The following is a 20,074-nucleotide window of genomic DNA, read 5'->3' as shown; positions in this document are numbered from 1 at the left end:
CAGAATTGAAGCTTGCAACCAACGAGATTGGCTGGGAGGATAAACCAAGTGCCAGTGCCCGTGATTCGACGATAAGTAGGAAGAAACTAGATTGGAGCGTTTCATTTGGTATCAGAGCGCAGGTTGTTTGGGGCGTTTGACGACGGACGATGGTACGGTTCACGTAACTGGGTAGCGTGGATGAACGGCGCGCGACAAGTACTACTGGGTGGTCACGGGATTAGCGGTCGTAGGTGATGACGCAGCTGTGGGTTCACGCACGTCCTCGTAGTGCTGGTGACGGAGGACGAGACAGCTAAACCACAGGTGTAGGAACGGTTGGTCAGCACCGTTGCAGGAGAGCAGGATCGCGTACAGCCACATACTTACAATTTGGTATCATGCAAGGATTACGGGTGGTTATCTTCAGGACTCCATGACATCGCGGGAAGGGACTAGCTGTCGTAATCCTGTGGTATCGTGTATCTTGTGGTTGATTCGAAGGCGTCGAAGACAGGATTACAAGGGCCAGTGAGCATGGGCTAGTTTGTAATTAATTATATCGTGATTCTGTTCGTCAACCTGCAGCTAGCTTAGGACCAGGGAAATTAATCTGGATATCTGCATTACGTGGAGGTCCTTCAACGTTACTGATGCTGGGTGTAGAAAGAAAACCGTAGGTACTTTGGATTTTGCAAGTCATGGTATCCGTGAAAGTTACGTACGTTGCTAACACCAGAGGGTGGAGCGTAACAGAGGTTGTGGTTCAGTTACTCTGCAAGGTTCGGGCGTTATGACAGTACAGCATGTTAGTGATCACAAGGCTGGTCATAAATGCGTGTTGGAGTGGCTTACGGGAACTAGTTGACCTCTTCATGTAGCAAAGATATAACCAGGGAGCTTTCTATGCCTTCTAAGTTTGTTTGCTTCCGTGTTTGAGTTAATTTGGATTGCAGGGGTTTCCCTAGTATAGGGAAAAGTGGTTTTAGTTACAGTGTGATATATATTTGGTTAACTGTGAAATTGGAGGTGGGACTTTCAATTTGTAATTACAGTTATAAGCGGTGTTTTATTTATTAAAAAACACACACACACACACACACACACACACACACAAAGTCCCTTTGACTTAATGGAAGTAGAAGAAGAAGCTTCCAGGATGGATCCCGTAGAGTCGGGAGTCCGGCCGACCCCGCAGGTGTCGCGCCCAGCAGGTCATACACTGTTTGGTTGAATTGCAATGTTAGAGGATGCCTTGCAACAGGTTTTAGCGCAGCAGTTACAAACAAATGTGGGGCAGTCTGAACTCAGGAAAATGGTGCATAGTATGTCTGCCAGACCATCTCGTGAGGAGAAAGGTAAATCTCCGATGGAACCGGAGTCCAGTGTTCGTACGGTCGAGCCTAGGAGGACTAAGGTGCCTAATATTGCCAATTATAGGCCAGATAAGTATTCTGGTCGGATGTCTGACCGTAGTTCCGATATCATTGATACCTGGTTAGACAAATGGGACGAGGCATTCGCCATTTGTGAAATCAGGATTGATATGAAGAAAATCCGCAAGGCCACCCATATGTTTAATGAGGCAGCGGATAGGTGGTGGATAAAACAGCAGAAAGATGGAGTAGCATCCACTACCTGGGAGGGGTTTAAAAAGGAATTTAGAAAACACTTCCTACCTCCTGATGAAGCATCCCGAGCTTGGGATCAGTATCGAAACCTTCGTCAGAGAAATTTATCAGTGGCAAAATACACTGATAAGTTTAGAGAAAGTGTAATGAAGGTTGATGACCCCCTACCTCAGTCAATCCAAGTAAAAGATTTTATCTTTGGATTGAATGATCGGATAAAGATGGAAGTTCGGGCTAAGTATGCGAATACGCTAGATGAAGCAATTGCCATAGCCTTGAACTACGAAGATGCAAAAGGGAACAGACCAAATGGGTTTGTGCAGGTTGGGACTCAGTATGGGTACCTGAAGAAAACTGGGTTTAAGAAGAAGTGGATTAGCAAAGGGAGTGCCTCACAGTCTAGTGGTCAAGCCAAGCAGGCGAAACCAGTTGAGACTCCTAAATCAAGTACCACCATTGGAATGAAAAGAAAAGTAACACCAATGGCAGCTCGGGCTTGGTCGAAGTCCTCTTTAAACCCAGAGCAAAGGGAAAAAGCGAGGAGAGAAGGCTTGTGTTTTGGTTGCCTTCAGCCTCATCAGTGAAAAGATTGTCCACGGAACAAAGATCGTCGGATGGCTGAGATGATGGTCTTAGAATGCGACATGGAAATGGAGGGAAGTCCCAGAGCAGAACAGATGCAGATTTAGCTAGCGGGATCTTCTCAAAGGTCAGTACCTTTTTTGTTATGTGTGTCTGTTGCTAAGTTAGTAACTAGTGCACCTGATAATATCCTGTCAAAGCCTGCAGCAACGGGGTATACAGCCTTTAGTGATACGGAGTTAATTAAGATGAAAGGGCAAGTAGCTAATCATGATGTCATTGTGTTGTTTGACTCAGCGTCAACGCAAAATGTAATTAACTCCAATCTCGTAAAGAGGCTGAAACTAAAGACTAGCCCATCTGACTATGCATATACAGTCAGGATGGCAGACGGAAGTTTAACTAAAGTATGGGACCAAAGGGTTACCCAGTTAGAGCTTGGAATTCAGGACCATGCTGAGAAGCTTGATTTTGAAATGACCAAGCTTGCTCATGCAGACATAGCCATGGGTAAGGCTTGGCATTCTAGGAAGAATCCAGCCATAGATTGAAAAAAGCACATTTATCAATTCAAGATGAATGATGTGTTGTATGTCTTACGAGGTGAGAGGGATATACCTCAAGGACCGTTGCCTCAAGGACCGTTGGTTTCCGTGATGAAAATTCGAAAAGCTCAAGAAGAGTTTTTGTTTCTTTGTACCGCATCGGTAGAGCTGGTTGATGATTCTTCGGCTAGCACTGATGTTACTCAAAATGCAGAGATGGCCAAGCTGGCTGATCAAATAACAGAGGAGTTCTCTGATTGTTTTAGGGATGAACTATTTTGTTTCTTGACTTGCTTGTTTATTTTTGCTTAAGTCACCTGCTTCGTTTCTTCTTTATTTCTTGTTTTCATTCTCTATTGTTTATTTGACGTATTTTAGTAAGCACTGGGTTTGCCCAAGAGACTCCGCGGGTCTTTAGAAACTCAGTATAGCTGCTTATGCTTGGGCACTGATGACGACATAAGTGTTGCTTTGCTTGCTTAGTATGTCTTCCTTTTGCTTTTCATAAAAGTTTTTGTTTACCTTTTTTTTCTTCTCTTTCATTTTCTCTCTCTTTTTTTTTTTTTTCCTTTGTAGATTTTTTATCTTTAGAACAACAAAATTTCTAAATTTGTATGATTGGACTTATTCTAGTCTTACAAAGGTATATATATAAGATTGAACTAATCCCGGGGGCAGAACCTGTAAATAGACCTCCCTATAGGTTGAGTTTTATTGAAGAGGCGGAGGTGCGAAGACAACTTGAAGAATACCTCAAGTTGGGGCAAATTCAACCAAGTTTCTCACCTTTTGCTTCGCCAGTGATATTAAAGAAGAAGAAAGATGATACTTTTCGTCTCTGTATAGATTACAGAGCATTGAATAATATCACTATTAAGCACAGGTATCCGATGGCTTGGATCGATGATTTGCTAGATGCATTACATGGGCCCGTAATTTTCAGTAAGATAGATCTTAAGTGTGGCTACCATCAGATACGTGTTAGAGCCGAGGATGTGCATAAAACCGCTTTTAGAAGCAGGCTTGGACATTATGAGTTTTTGGTAATGCCCTTTGGACTTACCAATGCTCCAGCTACATTCGTCATGCTTATGAACGATTTACACGTCCGTATATCAGAAAGTTTGTAGTATACTTTATTGACGATATTCTGGTATTCAGTAAGAGTATTACTGAGCATTATGAACACTTAAGAATAGTGTTCAGTACTTTGAGGAAAGCCAATCTTTATGTAAATAAAAAGAAAACTATACTGTGTATGGTAAGACTTGAATATTTAGGATTCATAATTACTCATGAGGGGGTAGAAATGGATCCAAAGAAAGTGGCTGCGATACTGACTTGGCCAATCCCTCAGAGTTTGACCGCTTTGGGATCATTCTTGGGATTTGTCGAATTTTATCGAAGGCATATCAAAGGATATTCCGAAATAGTATCGCCATTAACTGATTTGACCTCAGATAAAGTACCTTTTATATGGCGACAGAATCAACAGGAAAGTTTTAACACCATAAAACAAGTTGTGGTCTCAGGACCGGTGTTAAAAATAGTTGATCCCCAGAAACCGTTTTTCCTCGAAACCGATGCAAGTGGCATTCGGTGGGAGCAGTTCTCCTTCAAGAGGAAAGGCGAGTAGCCTTTGAAAGCAAGAAGCTTTCTCCCTCTCGACGAAATTGATCAACTCATGAATTAGAGTTGTATGCTGTTGTTCATGCTTTGAAAACATGGAGACATTATTTGTATGGATTAGAGTTTTATGTGGATGTTGATCATGATACTCTGAAACATTTTTGTAGACAACCTGACTTGAGAGGCCGCCAAGCTAGGTGGGCAGAACTCATGCAGGAGTTTAATTTGACGATTCGGTACCGAAGAGGAAAGGATAATAAAGTTGCTGATGCGTTGTCACGCATTATGCATAACATGAGTTTCACGGTATTAGAGAGTGCTCTAATGGCAGAGATTAGAGAAACTCAAAAGGTGGACGAGTTTGTCCAGAGTCTATGGCCTAAGGCTCATGTCTTCAAACCCGGGGAAAGGGATGACCTGGCATCCAGAAAAGGGCAAACTTATGCAAGATATGCCATAAGGGATGGTATGCTGAAAAGAAATGGCAAGGTAGTAGTACCTAATCAGAATGAGCTGAGGCAGAGAGTCATTCGACAATGCCATGATAGCCCATGTGCGGAACATCCAGGAGTCGAGAAGACATATGATCTCGTGAAGCGAGATTTCTTTTGGCCAAAGATGAAAAAGCATATTCATGAATATGTGACACGTTGTTTTTCGTGTCAGGTAAGTAAGGTAGAACGGGTGAAGCCACCCGGACTTTTACAGCCCTTGGAGATACCACTAAGTAAGTGGGAGAGCATTTCCATGGACTTTATTGTAGGTTTGCCTATGACACAAGGTGGATATGATTCTATCCTTGTGGTGGTTGATCGTCTTATCAAGATGGCTCACTTCATTCCAACTAGAGATTGTGTTAGTGCCCCGCAAGTGACGGATTTGTTTATTAGACATATATTTCGTTTGCATGGATTACCCAAATCCATTGTGTCAGATAGAGATGTCAAATTTAGCGGTCATTTCTGGACTGCGGTATTCGAGACACTAAGGACTGAGTTGGGAATGAGTAGTGGGGATCATCCAGAAACGGATAGTAAGACGAAAAGAATCAACCAAAATTTAGAGGAAATGCTGAGAGCATATGTGTCAGTGAGGCAACATACATGGGACAAGTGGTTGCCATTGTTAGAGTTTGCCTACAATGATAGAAAACATTCCTCTACAGGGTTCAGTCCGTTTGAGCTGAACTATGGTTATAGACCAGCGAATCCAACTATAGTTGGAATACCTCAGAAAGTGCCTAGTGCCGCGAACTTTGTGGTTCAGATGCGGGAGATGCTAACACTTGTGAGAGCTAACATCCGCCAAGCTATGGATAGAGCTAAGGCGTATGCGTATGAAAATCGATCCGCTAGAGAATTTAAGGAAGGAGAAAAAGTTTTTCTGAGACTTCCTTCGCACTCTAAGTCTTTGGCTGCAGGAGAGTGTGCTAAGTTATCACATCGATATTGTGGGCCATGGTTAATTCTAAAAAGAATAGGCAAGGTAGCCTATAAATTAGAATTGCCACAGGGTTGTAAGGTGCTTCCAATGTTTCATGTTACTCGTTCAAAGAAATTTTTGCATACAGGTGACTCACTAATCGAAGGTGTTGTTTTGTTTCAGGAGATAGAGGATAATGCAAGACACAAACCAACTGGAATCTTGGACTGAGGAACAATGCAAGTAGGCAATCGGAAGATAGCCACTGTGTTGGTTGCATGGCATGGTCTACCTCTATCAGAAGCTACCTAGGAATCTGTATACCAGTTACGGAGAGTGTTCCCAGACTTTATAATCAAGGATGCTGATGCTGAAGAGGGAAGGAATGTTACGCTCTAGTCGAGGTCACATGACCTCGGAAGGGTTAGTCGACATTTTCCTTTAAAGGATCAATGTTTGTATTATATTTGTTTGGGCTTCATGTAAAAGATAAAAAAGGAATAGGGTCAAGGTCCTTGGTGTGGGTGACATGGCACTAGACTAGGTGGATCTAAGGCTAAGGGACTTTAATGCATTAAATGTACCTAGGGGCAGATGAATTCAAAGATATCCCAAGAGAGGGGTAAATGATGCATTAAGGGAGGACCCTAAATTGAGGACATGTGGCATACTAGATGCATCTAGGGAGTTTGGGGCTTGTTGGAATTATGCAAGCAGAAAGCTTTCATGAAACGTAATGATCTAACGATTCAGAAGTGAAGCTTGCAACCAACGAGGTTGGCTGGGAGGATAAACCAAGTGCCAGTGCCCGTGATTCGACGATAAGCAGGAAGAAACTAGATTGGAGCGTTTCATTTATACTATGGTCTACACCCACTATTGGGCGCTGATGACGTCAGTGGGGATGTCATAGTAGCTAGTCCCTGCTATGCGTGATGGAGTCTAACTAAGGATGCGGCAATAAAACAAATTAGCAAAATCCCTCAGCCTCCTTTAGAAAGCCCTTCGAGGGGGTTGCCTTCCCCTGTCCAAATAGTGGCCACTTTTTTATGCAAGTTAGTACCACTCGTTGGGAGAGACAAGGATCTCCCTTGTTGTGCTTGGCTTTGGTCTCTCTCTCTCTCTCTCTCTCTCTCTCTCTCTCTCTCTCTCTCTCTCTCTCGAGGTGCAGGCTGCTCTCTTGCGGGGACTGCCATCCAGATTCTCCTATACGCAGACGATGTAGTACTACTATCCTCTTCTGCTACTGGTCTTCAGTGACACTTGGATGGACTTCAGGCCTTCTGTGATACACATGACTTGAAGGTCAACCTTGGGAAAACCAAGGTGATGATCTTCAACACTTCCAGACCCGCTATGCACCGAGAGCAGTTCCTCTTCGCCGGCGACCCTGTTGAGATAGTTGACTCCTACACATACTTGGGCGTTGTCTTCTCAGGCCCGATCTTCACGATGCGCCCGGCCATGCAGGCCAGGATCAGCCGGGGATACGCCGCTCTTGCCAGGCTGGAGCGACAGTGCTACCACTCCCACTTTCAGGACCCGCGGACCAAGTCTCTCCTTTTTTATTCTTTGGTCCGCCCAGCAGGCATGTATGGTAGCCCTTGGTGGAGAGTCGACCTTTCAGACATAGAGTGGGCTCGAGTTGAGCGCCTGCAGATACTGATGTTTGCTCGGATGATCTGTAGCAAACCATCGGTACCACACCAGATCATTCTAGCAGAGTTCGGCGCCTCACCCCTACAGCTTGATGCGGCTTTTCAGGCTATCACCTACCTCCACAGAGTCAGGGATTTTGGCTCCTCCGCTGACGGTCGCCTCCGCCTATTTTGGTTAGCCCTATCCTCCTCTATGGCCTTATCTGTTGATGGGGACCAGCGATGCTGGTATAGTCGTCTTTCCAGTTGGTTCACCCGACTGGGCCTCGACTTAGACCGGTTGCCTCCTTTTTAGTACAGCCTCGACGCTCCACCATCTCCCCTCTCCCCCACTGACCAGGAGGTCAACCGGCTCATTCGGGCGGATCTGCTCCAGCTCCACACCTGGCGGACATGGTTTCTTCACTCCGAGCTTCCTGTGAAGCTCGACTTCTACCGCCGACACTGCCTTCAGATCTCACAGGAGGGCTTCATCACACCTCCGGGTTACACACAACTTCATCTACCACATGCGCTCCGGATCTCCCTTGGTCAGTTTAGGGTCTCGTCACACCGATTACGGATCCAGAGTGGACGCGCAGAGGGTATCCCACGAGAGGACCGCCTTTGCCCACTTTGCGACTTTCAGGAGATCGAGTCGGAGGAGCATTTTGCTTTCAGATGTCCTATCTATTATGCCATTCGAGGCCGATACCACTGCCTCTTCCGCAATGGATTCGGCTCCCTCTCACACATGCTACAATTCCCGGATCAGCGGTGCCTTGCCGCTTTCTTACATGAGATGACCCGCCACCGAGATACTTCTCTCCGAGCACGGCGACACGAGCAGCACACACAGCGTGAGGATATCCAGCGGCCTATCACTGACTTCTTTCAGCCACAGGATACCTCTTCTCAGTCTAGCCGACGACGCGGAGGTGAGCGAGAGCCAGAGTCACGACAGCTGCGTCAGTGGACAGATTCACACATCCAGGTCCATGACATCTCGTCTCTGCTCTCGGCCCGCCCCACTGGGGTTACCGGTGCTCTCATCCACAGGGCGACCCGTCGCCCCCGACGACCGAGCTCGACTAGGCCGCGTGCCGTCAGAGGCCAATCATCTATCGCAGGGTTTTTTCCGACTTCCCATTTGATGGCCCCTCTATGATTGGTCTCTGACGATCACCACCTACACATGTATACTGTATCTCCCTCCTCTGCCCCACTTTTTTGTGCCCCCTTCTTCTTCTTCTTTGTATCATCTGGAGGTAGACACATATATTTTTTGTATCAGGACAAGACACATAGTCCTTCATAACCTCCTTTTTTTGTAGAAACGGTTGGTTGGCCCGTTTTGAGACCACCACCGTTATGCTCATTGTATCAGTTATCTTTAGTCTCATAGACCTTCACGGTCTCCCGAAGACTTTAATAAACTTTCTTTCTTTCTTTCTTTCTCTCTCTCTGCCGTTGTGATCCTTTAGCTTCTCCTCTCTCCCCCCACCCCAACCACCCCCAAGTCCTAGCTGAATCAAGATTTATGGCTCAGCCATGGGCATTAGCCCTGCGATGGGGCAGCTCTCTATGAAACCTAAAACCGTAGCTCCCGACTCAAATGCTTGCCACTCGGCTCGTCCAACCAAAGGGACTGTTGGCGAAACCAGCCAAAGGGACTGTTTGTGAAACCAGCTCAGGACTGTGGGTCGAATCCAGCCGCTCAGTTCATCCAGCCAAGACCTGTGAGGTGACCTAATGAGACGTCATCTGTTTGCTACTCAATGACCGTCAGTCGGATAAGCTTGAAACAGGGTCGCCATTGTCTCGCAAACGTCTAGACACCCATTGCTTCATCTTAACGGTGCGTGGTCAAAAAACCAGGGTCGCCAGTTTGTTCAACTTGAAACAGGGTCGCCATTGACTACAAGGACCACCGTGGCTGCATCCGATGTTTTCTTTGCAAGAAGGTGAAAGGATTTAGAGACGGAAATTGTTTTCCGTCGACCAAACCGACGGAACCAAACACTATCATTTTGACGGAAGTAGACTATTTATCTCAACATTACCAAAAAAAAGATTAAATCCTTTGCAGAAGCTGTGAGTTCTTCTATAGGGGCCTCTCCGGTCGCCAGCTCGAACAAGGCAGGGTGGACTAAAGCATGTTTTGAGTCCTCCAGAGCAAGTCGAAAAACTCCAATGAGAGAATTGTGAACTAAAGGTGCAAATGAACAAGGTACTAAAGCGTCTAGCTACATTGGAGGCCCAATTGGTGAGTCAATCTAGCCCAGAGCACATTCAAAAACTGTGCACCAGTGTGTGAGTGATTCCCCGTTGCATGTCATGATTTCGCATGAGGTCAAATCAAAGCTCAACAAGCATGTGGATATGGTGCTTAAGGAGGAGAAATCTAGGGAGAAACTTGCACTTAATTTACGGATTGGGGAGTTTCAGAGCATTCGCGAAGCGAGGATTTGAAAGTTCCTTTACCATTTGAACAATGCCTTGATAACATAGTGCATGCAATGCCCATGATCACTTGGGATACTGCAGTAGTTGAGGCATTGCAACGCACACCGCAAAATCATGCCATAATCACATTCAACACATGGGAGGATCGGTTGGCAATCCTTCGCCAAACCAAAGCCTTGAAAGGAACCAAGATATGGATAGCAGAAAAAAAGTATGAGAAGCTCGAAAGAATGGCAAATGGGCAGTATATCAGGAAGGCATTGCTCTCATTAAGGGTTTCAAATCATCTAAGACACCAACATAGATGTGGAGACACTTAGTCTATACCTGATGCAACACTTAAGTCTTTTAAGGCATTAGGATGGACTTCCAGTCCTTAACTGACATTTTGGTTTGACGGACTCTCAGTCCCTAACTGATTTTGGTTTCTTTAGTCTCATAGACCTCTCAGGTCTTTCGTAGACTATAATATACTCTCTCTCTCTCTCTCTCTCGTAAAAACAACAACACGATGTATTCATTTTTTTGTAACAAACACTAGTCTCGGGCGTGGGTGCTTGTTCCTTACCTTTCATTGTATCTGTTTTTAAAAGTCTAATATACCCTTCAGTATTTCATAGACGTTAATCTCTCTCTCTCTCTCTCTCTCTCTCTCTCTCGCTCGTAGCAGCAACAGCACGATGTATTTCTTTTTATGTAACAACCACTAGTCTCAGGTGTGGGTGCCTGTTCCTTATCTTTCATTGTATCTGTTTTCTAAAGTCTAATATACCCTTCAGTCTTTCATAGACGTTAATAAAGTCTCTCTCTCTCAACAAGTCTACTTAAAAAATGTCTTGGAACGTTGCAACAAGATATTTGGCCCTGCACACAAGCTAGCTCAACAAGTACTCACTACATAACAAGTTGTAATATTTTTTTGCTATAGATGTGAAAGATCACTATTTGTTCACCAGTCCCATAGGTCCTGAAGTGTCTCACACAAACTTTAATACAATTATATCATATCAACTTTTCTCTCTCTCAGCTTTAGGAACATTTGTATCTAAGCTTTTCAAGCACAAAAACTCACCTAGACATAAAGGTAGTTTCTCTTATTACCCTCCCCTTTCAGGAAGGAGTCTTTATGTATGTAAGGTTTTGTATTGTTTTCAGGTCCCATAGGCCGATTTTTGGTCTTCAGAGGACGATAATATATTATTATTATTATTATTATTATTCTCTCTCTCTCTCTCTCTCTCTCTCTCTCCAGTTCTTCTAGGCACATTATCAGGATCCACTGATGAAGGGCTAGCTCTTCAACACTTTAATGTGGCTGACTGCCATGTATGCAGCACCCTTTTGGGGGAGTGATCTCTCGGTGACAGAGTGGAGGAGATTTAAGCGGCTAAAGGTGACTATGAGGGTTGGCAGATTTCGCCAAGACAGCTCTCCAGTTTGAAGCCATCTTTCAGACAGTGACATTCATCCATAGAGTTTGGGACCTGACCTCATTGGAGACTACCGAGACTGGCCCTAGATCCAAACGACTGTGAGAGAGTGGAGCAGACACATGGTATGCACGTATATCTACATGGTTTGCCAGGCATGGTATTTAGATGGACAGACCCCCTTTGAATACGGCATGGACGCAGCACCTGAGCCGATCCCACGAGATGAGATCAATTGTATCATAGAGTTAGATTTCCTCCAGCTCCATGCATCGCGGACTTTGGGGGGAACCATCCCCACGAAAATCTAGTTCTACTTCCTGAGGGTATCGAAGAAGGGATTCATCATCAGATCCTAGTATCTCCAGGACAGAGGAGTCTCACATGAACTGAGGATCGCTATTGGACAGATGTGAGTTTCGTCCCATCAGCTGAGGATTGAGGCGGGGAGAGGCGCAGGTATACCGAGAGAACAATGGATCTGCAAGCTATGCACATTGGGTGTGGTTGGGACAGAGGAGCATTTTCTTTGTGCCTGCCCAGCCTACTATGAGATCCGGGGACACTACCACTGTCTCTACCTAAATAGTAAAGGTTAGCGGCTTTGGTCCACTCTCATGAGTGATCGAGTTCCATGGCGAGGTCTGCATTGAGCTCTATGTGATAGAGATGTGCCCACACAGGTAGACATTGCTACGACATATCAGAGATCAGAGAAGGTGCCCCTGCCACAAGATACAGAGGCTGACTTAGCACAATGACGTGTGACAGACTTCTATGCATTTCACTCCAATATCATGCGGTCAACCAGGTCATATTTGAGGATCTTTTGCCCCTACACACATTCCGGATCTGGTTGGAACCGAATGAGCTCCCAGTGAAGCTCTGCTTCTACAGAGATGATTGCCTACATATCTCAAATGGGGGGTTTCTTAAGCCACCAGGATATATATGGATTCATCTACCCATTTACACTGAGGATCTATATTGGGCAGTTTTGGATCTCTTCACATAGACTCTGTATTGAGATAGGCTAGGCAGAGGGTTTACCTACGGAGGGACACATATTCAGCTTATGTGACCTACAGGAGATTTAGTTTGAGGAGCATTTAATTTTCAGATGTCGAGTGTACTATGAGATCCGGGGGCGCTTCTATTGCCTATTCAGAGATAGTCGAGGCAGTTAGACATTGTGAGTGCCTACTTCATCACAGAGATAGGAACAATGTACTTTGGTAGACTCTTCTCAGAGCATGATTATCGAATTTTTCCAGCTAGACCATACAGGCTCCCACCCTATGGGCCCTCCACACGATTTGGACCCAGAGCCAATGACGCGACAGCTCATGCAGAGGGTTGACACACAATTTATACTTAGGGACATTCCCCTCCTTGTTTAGAATTCGAGCGTGATCGACAGGGGTCAGTGTCACCCTTGTTAGACGTAGAGCCATGACCAGTAGACAGCGTAGGACTGTGTTCATAGGCAGTCGGCAGCATTCTATCTCTGATTTCATGCTCCCGCTTCCTCACCCTTAACGAGGGGAGATGGGACCACAGTCGTGACACTGGAGCATATTTCACTTTGTATTCAGGTGACAGATGATTTGATGATGGTGATGATGTAGAGGATTATTTTGATATGACTATGTAGCATTTAGCTTTTAGCTTTTGCATGGGCATTGATGCTTGATTATAGTAGCGCCACCCTTTTAACTTGCTTGTATCAGGTTTCTCACAGTCTCATAGACCCATCGGTCTTTGGAAGAATTTAATAAATTCTCTCTCTCTCTCTCTCTCTCTCTCTTTGTGGGCCATAGCCAGGAGACCATGGCGGACCTCAGTCATTGATCATTTCTAGCAATGTATCATAGGCTGTATGCCTCGTACATCATCAGGATCTCCTGTGGGCTTGATCCCTATGCTAGCTTCCAGACAACCATCATAGTGTTGCCACACCCTCCTCTCCATGGTATCATTAATTTTATGTACTTGTGTTTCTAGGTTTATATTGCACTCTCTTGGGTGTAGATGAGTGCTTAGAGGCTCTACCCATTCATTGCATTGTATCTGGTGTTGTCAGTCTTATAGGCCCGCAAGGTCTTTCGAAGACGTTAATGCAACTCTCTCTCTCTCTCTCTCTCTCTCTCAGAGTCATGGCACTTTACGAGAGAGTTTTTGGCAGAGTTCGGGCAGGATTTGGGTGGACAGACGAGATCATGAGTACCATCGGGGTCAAACAAGGGTGTCCTTTGTTGCCTACCTTGTTTGGCCTCTACATTGACGAGCTTGAGACAGTGATGCAGACACAGGGGGTGTAGGTTGCTCTCTTGCGGACACGCTGATCCAGATTTTACTCTATGCAGATGACGTGGCTCTCTTGTCTTCCTCAGCAGAGGGGCTTCAGAGACACCTAGACGCACTACAGTCCTTTTGTGAGTCTCATGATTTGAAGGTCAACCTAGGTAAGACCAAGGTCATGATCTTCAATACATCTCGAGCCATCATGCGTTAGGAGCAGTTCACATTTGCGGGGTCATTTGTTGAGATAGTTTCATCATACACTTATCTTGGGGTTATCTTCTCCGGACCGAGCTTCACTATGAGACCCGCGATACAGGCACGCTTGAGTAGAGGGTATGCCTCATTGGCTAGGCTAGAGAGGCAGTGCTTCCGCTCACACTTTCAGGATCCACGCACCAAGGGGTTGCTTTTTGACTCCTTGGCTCGCCCAGCGGGGATGTTGGGGGCCAGACTTGTCGGATACAGAGTGGGCCCGTGTGGAGCGGCTACAGGTTCTCATGTTATCACGGATGATTCATGGTAAGTCATCCGTTCCTCACCAGATCATTCAGGCTGAGTTTGGGTCACCCCCTTTACAACTAGATGCTGCATTTCAGGTCATCACATACCTGTACTGAGTTAGGGAATATGGGGATTATACGTCGGGGCGTAGCAGGCTACCATGGATAGCTCTATCCTCTTCTATGGCACTTGCAGTAGGAGGAGATCAGAGGTGCTGGTATGCACGTAGAGAGAGATGGTTTGAGCGACTCGGGCTCCACATGGATAGACTACCTCCCTTCGAGTATAGCATGGATGCTCCGTTCTCTCCCCTGTTATCACACGAGGTCAACCAGGTTATCCGTGAGGATGTACTACAGCTACACACTTTTTGGACCTGGTTGGAACCGAGTGAACTCCCAGTGAAGCTTAGCTTCTACAAAGATCACTTCTAACATATCACAGCAGAGGGTTTCATTGACCCACCATGATACACACAGATTCACCTACCCCACTCGCTGAGGATCTCTCTTTGGCAGTTCTCAGTCTCTTAGCACAGACTTCGCATCGAGAGCGGCAGAGCAGAGCGACTACCCAGGGAGCGGTGCATATGCACACTGTGTGACATATAGGAGGTTGAGACAAAGGAGCATTTCATCTTCAGGTGTCCTGTATACTATGAGATCCGAGGACGTTTCCACTGCCTCTTCAGGGATAGTTATGGGATTTTAGCCCGTTTCCTCTCCTACCCAGACTAGCGGTGTTTGGCAGGTTTCATTCATGAGGCACTTAGACACCGCGAGAGGATACTCCGAGCACGGAGACAAGAGCAGACTTCTTCCTCAGTTGATCCCTCTCAGAGCTCTATCACAGAGTTCTTTCAGCTAGATCACATGGACCCCAACGAGACGAGGCCTCGACATGACCGTGACTCGGAGCCCGTGACCCGACAGCTCAGAGAGAGGGTCGACACACAGATCACACTTGGAGACATCCCCTCCTTGTTTAGAGTTGGAGCCCGACTGACGGGGGTCACAGTAGCCCTAGTTAGACGCAGAGCTACGACCAGGAGACGCGCCAGGACCGCACCTCTGAGTGGCCGACAGCACTCTCTCTCTGTGTCTCTGTCTCTGTCTCTGTCTCTGTCTCTCTCTCTCTCCCCCCCTCCGTCCCTTTGACTTCATGCCTCCACTGCCTCATCCATCATGATATCTTGCTGTTGCTGGGGATGATGATGATATTGATGATGATGCTGAGATTGATATATAGTCGACCATTGACATGACTATGTTGTACTTAGGACTTAGTATTGCTCTATTTGTCCTGGGTGTGATGCCCCCTTAGAGGCTTCTCCCATTTGGCTCATTGTATCAAGTTCTTTCAGTCTCATAGACCCTCGGTCCTACAAAGACTCCTAATACACGCAATCTCTCTCTCTCTCTCTCTCTCTGAGTAGCTCATTCCTATAGCTCCACCCTTTTAGCTTGTTGTATCAGGTTTCTTATGGTCTCATATACCTATCAGTCTTCTGAAGACTTTGATAAACTTTCTTTCTTTCTTTCTTTCTTCCTTTCTTTGGCGCTCTCCTCTACAATTTGGCTCGTTAACAAATTTCCTCTTCCCTTTGTCTCTGCTTAGCTTGTTCCCGAAACCCCTATGCTAGTTCTCCCCGCTCAGCCTTGTTGTGCTCCCTACAATACTTCTATTCGTTGACATATGGATCTCGCCTTCCTCCTATCTGTGCAATTCTCTCTCTCTAGCCTCTCCTCTCAGCTTACTACCCCCTCCGCTCATTCTGCTAGCATCTCTCGGCTCAGCCTCTTTGCTCATCATGCTATGATGTTGTTCGACGAACATGTTTTATTTGTTTGTCCCTTCCGCTAGCCTCTTTGCGCAGTCCCTCCGCTAGCCTCTTTGGTAAGTCCCTCCACCAGCCACTCACATTCAGCCCCTCTGCTCATCATGCTACATCCCCTCCTTTTGGTTCAACCACATCGCTAGCCCTTCCCCTGAGCGCCTTTGCTAGCCTCTCCATTCAGCTTGTTTGCTCATTCCGCTTCCTTGTTTTCTCTCCTTTTTTCACTCCTATTTTTTTTCTCTGTCTAGCTCATTCCGCTCCCCTCTTTTCACACCTTAGCACTGATCCCCATTGGAGCCTTGTTTGTCGAGACTCTCCTATCCATTCGTAGACACCCAATGGCACTTCCTCTATTGAACCCCCTTGCCTCTCTCTCTCTCTCTCTGTGACGACGTGTACCTTCTCTCTTTGACGACGTGTTGTGCCTCTACCTCCCGCTCCTCCGCTCCGCTCCGCTCCGCTCAGCCTCCCTTCACTAGCCTACCTACCCACCCTGCTCTGCCCCTCCGTTGGCACTGCTCCTCCCGCTCCAGCTCCTCCCTGGGCGCTGTTGCAGCTACCCGCACCCCCCTTCTCGCTCCTCGCTCCCGCTCCCACTCAGCTCGCTCAGCCCCCCGCTCCCCTCAGCCACCCCTCGCTCCCCTCAGCCCGCTCAGCCCCCCGCCCCTCGCTCCCGCTCAGCCCGCCTTCTCGCTACCCACAACCCCCCTTCTCACTCCTCGCTCCCGCTCAGCCCATCGCTCCTTGCTCTCGCTCAGCCCCCCTTCTCGCTACCCGCACCCCCCTTCTCGCTCCTCGCTCCCGCTCAGCCCCTCGCTCCCCTCAACCACCCCTCACTCCCCTCAACCACCCCTCGCTCCCCGCTACCCCCCGCTCAGCCCCTCGCTCCCCTCAGCCACCCCTCGCTCCCCGCTACCCCCTCACTCAGCAACCTCCCTCCTTCCTTTTCCGCTCATCCCCCCCCCCCCCCTTCTCTGCTCTCCTCGCCACTTTTTTTTTTTTTGGGGGGGGGAGGAAACCACAACCACCTTTAAAAAAAAAAAAAATCCTCGCCATCTTAGCCTCTCCTCCTCCTCCACCTCTTGGCTGCCTCTCTACTTCAGGCTTCCGCACTACCTCTCCACCACCTCGCACTGGACGTGCCTTATGGGGGGGGGAATCGGTGCTCCTGCTCCCGGCCGAACATTAACACTAAGATGTGCACCCGCACCCCAAGAGAATGGGGGACAAAGCCAAGAAAGACGAAAATAACAACAACAAAAAAAAGCAAACGACACAACTGAATTTGGAGGATGTGAACACACGTTACAACCGAAGTGGACTCGGGGTAAACAGCAAGGCAAAGGTAGGACCCGCCTCAGCTTCTTTAGCCTCTATCTCTACCTCAACCTCAACCTCAACCTCAACCTCAACCTCAACTCCCACTACAGTGTCAGTTTCGTTTTCAGCTCCAACCTCAGCTCCCTCTATCTCTATCTCTACTTCGACTTCAGTCCCCGCTTCAGGCCCAGCTGTAGTTCCAATCTCAGCTCCATCTACATCTACGATTAGTGACATACTCATGCCCATGGCGCCGGTTGTTGTTCCCTTTCCCTCTTCTCCTGTTACAGCTCTCGCACATCTTATGACCCCTACTTCGGAGGTGTCATACACTGTCCTGCATTACGCTTCACTCTCCCCTCTCCCTCTCAGTCAGCCCACCCTCCCACACCCCGTTGGGACTGCCTCATCCATTCCACTGTCATCTCCGTTCCTCACTTAGCCACCGTCCAGTTTTCGGACTCAGTCCCACTCTTTCATGCCACAGTCACCACAGTTTTAGCATGGACATGGGTGGACTGACACTACAAAGGCCCGTGAGACCCTACTCACGCAGATACATAGTTTTCATGAGCGTGAGATGGAGCTGGCTCGCTTCGCACGGGAGCAGGTCAGCTTCAACCAGGAGCAGAGCCGCATCATACAGGAGCAGGCTAGGGCCATTCGAGTGCAGGCGGGTCTTATTCAGGGACTTAGACAGGATATCATGCAGCTCCGATAGGAGGTCACAGCCATACACACTGCCCCAGGGAGTACCCCGGTGGTCGAGGCACAGATTGCGAGCATGCAATCTGCTATTGAGGAGACTTCCAGATGGGTTGACGTGGCCAAACGGGAATCCGCAAGGGTCACCGTTTCGGCTACCCTCATGGAGCAGCAGTAGAGAGCCAGTAAGGCTCTCAACATCAGAGTACGCGGGATGCCATGCACTGAGGCTACACTGATGGTAGATGCGACTATGTTCGTGACTGCTACCCTGGGTGTGGTTGAGCACATGATAGAGAGGGCATGGCGCGGGTGGGGAGAGATCCCAACCGAGAGCAACCCTTGATCATACGATTTCGTGATACTCAGGCACGACTTTCAGCTCTACGACGCAAGTCAGTCCTTCGAGATCAGCCAGCGATCTCTATGGATGAGGACCTCACACCTCTACAGGTTGAGGAGAGGCGCTCTTTGCTGCAGCAGCGGGATCAGGCCGAAAGGAGGGGAAGTGGGCAGTGGTACGAGAGGGACGACTTCTTACAGGCCCCCGTAGGATACCTGCCCCCTCCCCTACATAGGGAAGCTTCAAGCGGGGCCTATGAGACTCAGATATCCGAGACCCTGTCCTGCACCATTTGAAACTGTAATGGTACCTTATGGTCAGAACCAGGGAACTTCTCGGAATCCTATACAGGCCACGACATAGTCTTCTATACAGAGACACATCAGAGTCCAGAGCGCCCTCTCCCAATAGTCAGCGGATATACATGGGAGTCTGCCTACATAGATGAGACGAGGGGTACAAGAGGAGTTCGAGGTTCAGGTGGAGTTGCAGTCCTTTTCAGATCCACACTTCGGGGGATCATTTGAGTACAGCAGAGAGATACACATTCCAGATTTCTTTGGATCCGGATACGACACATGGACAGCCAGGATTTGTTTGTCGCAATTTGCTACTTTCCCCCGGAGACCTCCCACTTTGCCAGAGATATTCGAGGTGATGATGAGACATCCCCATTTGCTGTCCTTTATCAGTCCATCGTTGACTTTTCTAGCCGCGCATTTGCTGTCCTTTATCAGTCCATCGTTGACTTTTCTAGCCGCGGAAAAGTCCTTCTAGTGGGGGACTTCAATGCGAGAATGAGGGCCCGTCAGGTACCACTTCTTGATTTCAGAGATGATTCCACTCTACTGGCAGATGTTGACCTTGAGGAGGCAGGTATGCTACGGGTTTCGGCTGACAGGCGAGGTCCACTCTCATCCTATGGGCAGGCCCTATTAGACCTAGGCAGAATATATGATCTCATTATCTATAATGGTCTTGACAGATGGCCCGCTTCAGGTGGTTTCACATGCTTTCCACATGGGGGGGCTCCAGTGTTGTTGATTACATCGTGGGATTTCCTGTCTTCACATCTCGCATTAGAGACTTCACTGTAGCACCTCTCCCCCCAGGGGCTGATCATACATACCTTTTCTTTTGCATCTCCATCTCCCTTCGCACAGCATCTTCCACCCCACTCAGTGCTTACTCCACCTACCACGATATAAGCTTTGATCGGGATCACTCACCTTCTTACGCTGGCCGTCTGTACATACTTCTTGCTTATATTGACTTCATACCCCTTTTAGAGGATTGTGCTGCCCTTGTCACCCGCTCACTACACGAGGCTGCCATTCATGCTTTTCCCCACACCACCCGCCCACCACCCCCTAGAACCGTATCCTGTAATAGTTGGTACGATGATGAGTGTAAGGCCTTACGCCGTCAACTCAGATTCTAAACCAAAAATAGTCTTCCGAGCGCACCAGATACGCTACGTGAATACCGTAGACTGGTACGGAGGAAGAAACTAGACTTCGTTCGTCGAAACGAGGAGGAGCTACTGAACATTTTGTTTAGTAACAACTCTAAGGACGTCTGGCGAAGATTTCTAGAAGGACGGTCCCCTCCATCACTCACTAACACCCAGATCTGGTTTGATTATGCACACATACTTTATGACATCCCAAATTAGCCAGTCCCTAGCCTCTCACACATGCCTCGTCCCACATCCTGCACCCTCTTCACTAGAGGAGGGGTAAA

General features: G+C 47.6%; 1 protein-coding gene across 2 annotated transcripts in view; it reads left to right on the top strand.

Annotated features, from left to right (window-relative positions):
• Positions 1-20,074, top strand: part of SYD (P-loop containing nucleoside triphosphate hydrolases superfamily protein) — a 146,649-nt gene that overhangs the window by 94,631 nt on the left and 31,944 nt on the right. The window lies entirely within an intron of this gene.

The sequence above is a fragment of the Dipteris shenzhenensis genome, chromosome 27 (assembly GCF_047967505.1).
Source record: "Dipteris shenzhenensis isolate YYH24624 ecotype China chromosome 27, Dip_SZ_1.0, whole genome shotgun sequence".
Taxonomy (NCBI): Eukaryota; Viridiplantae; Streptophyta; class Polypodiopsida; order Gleicheniales; family Dipteridaceae; genus Dipteris; species Dipteris shenzhenensis.
Note: the sequence above shows the minus strand (reverse complement) of the source record. Positions and strands in the feature narration are given on the sequence as shown.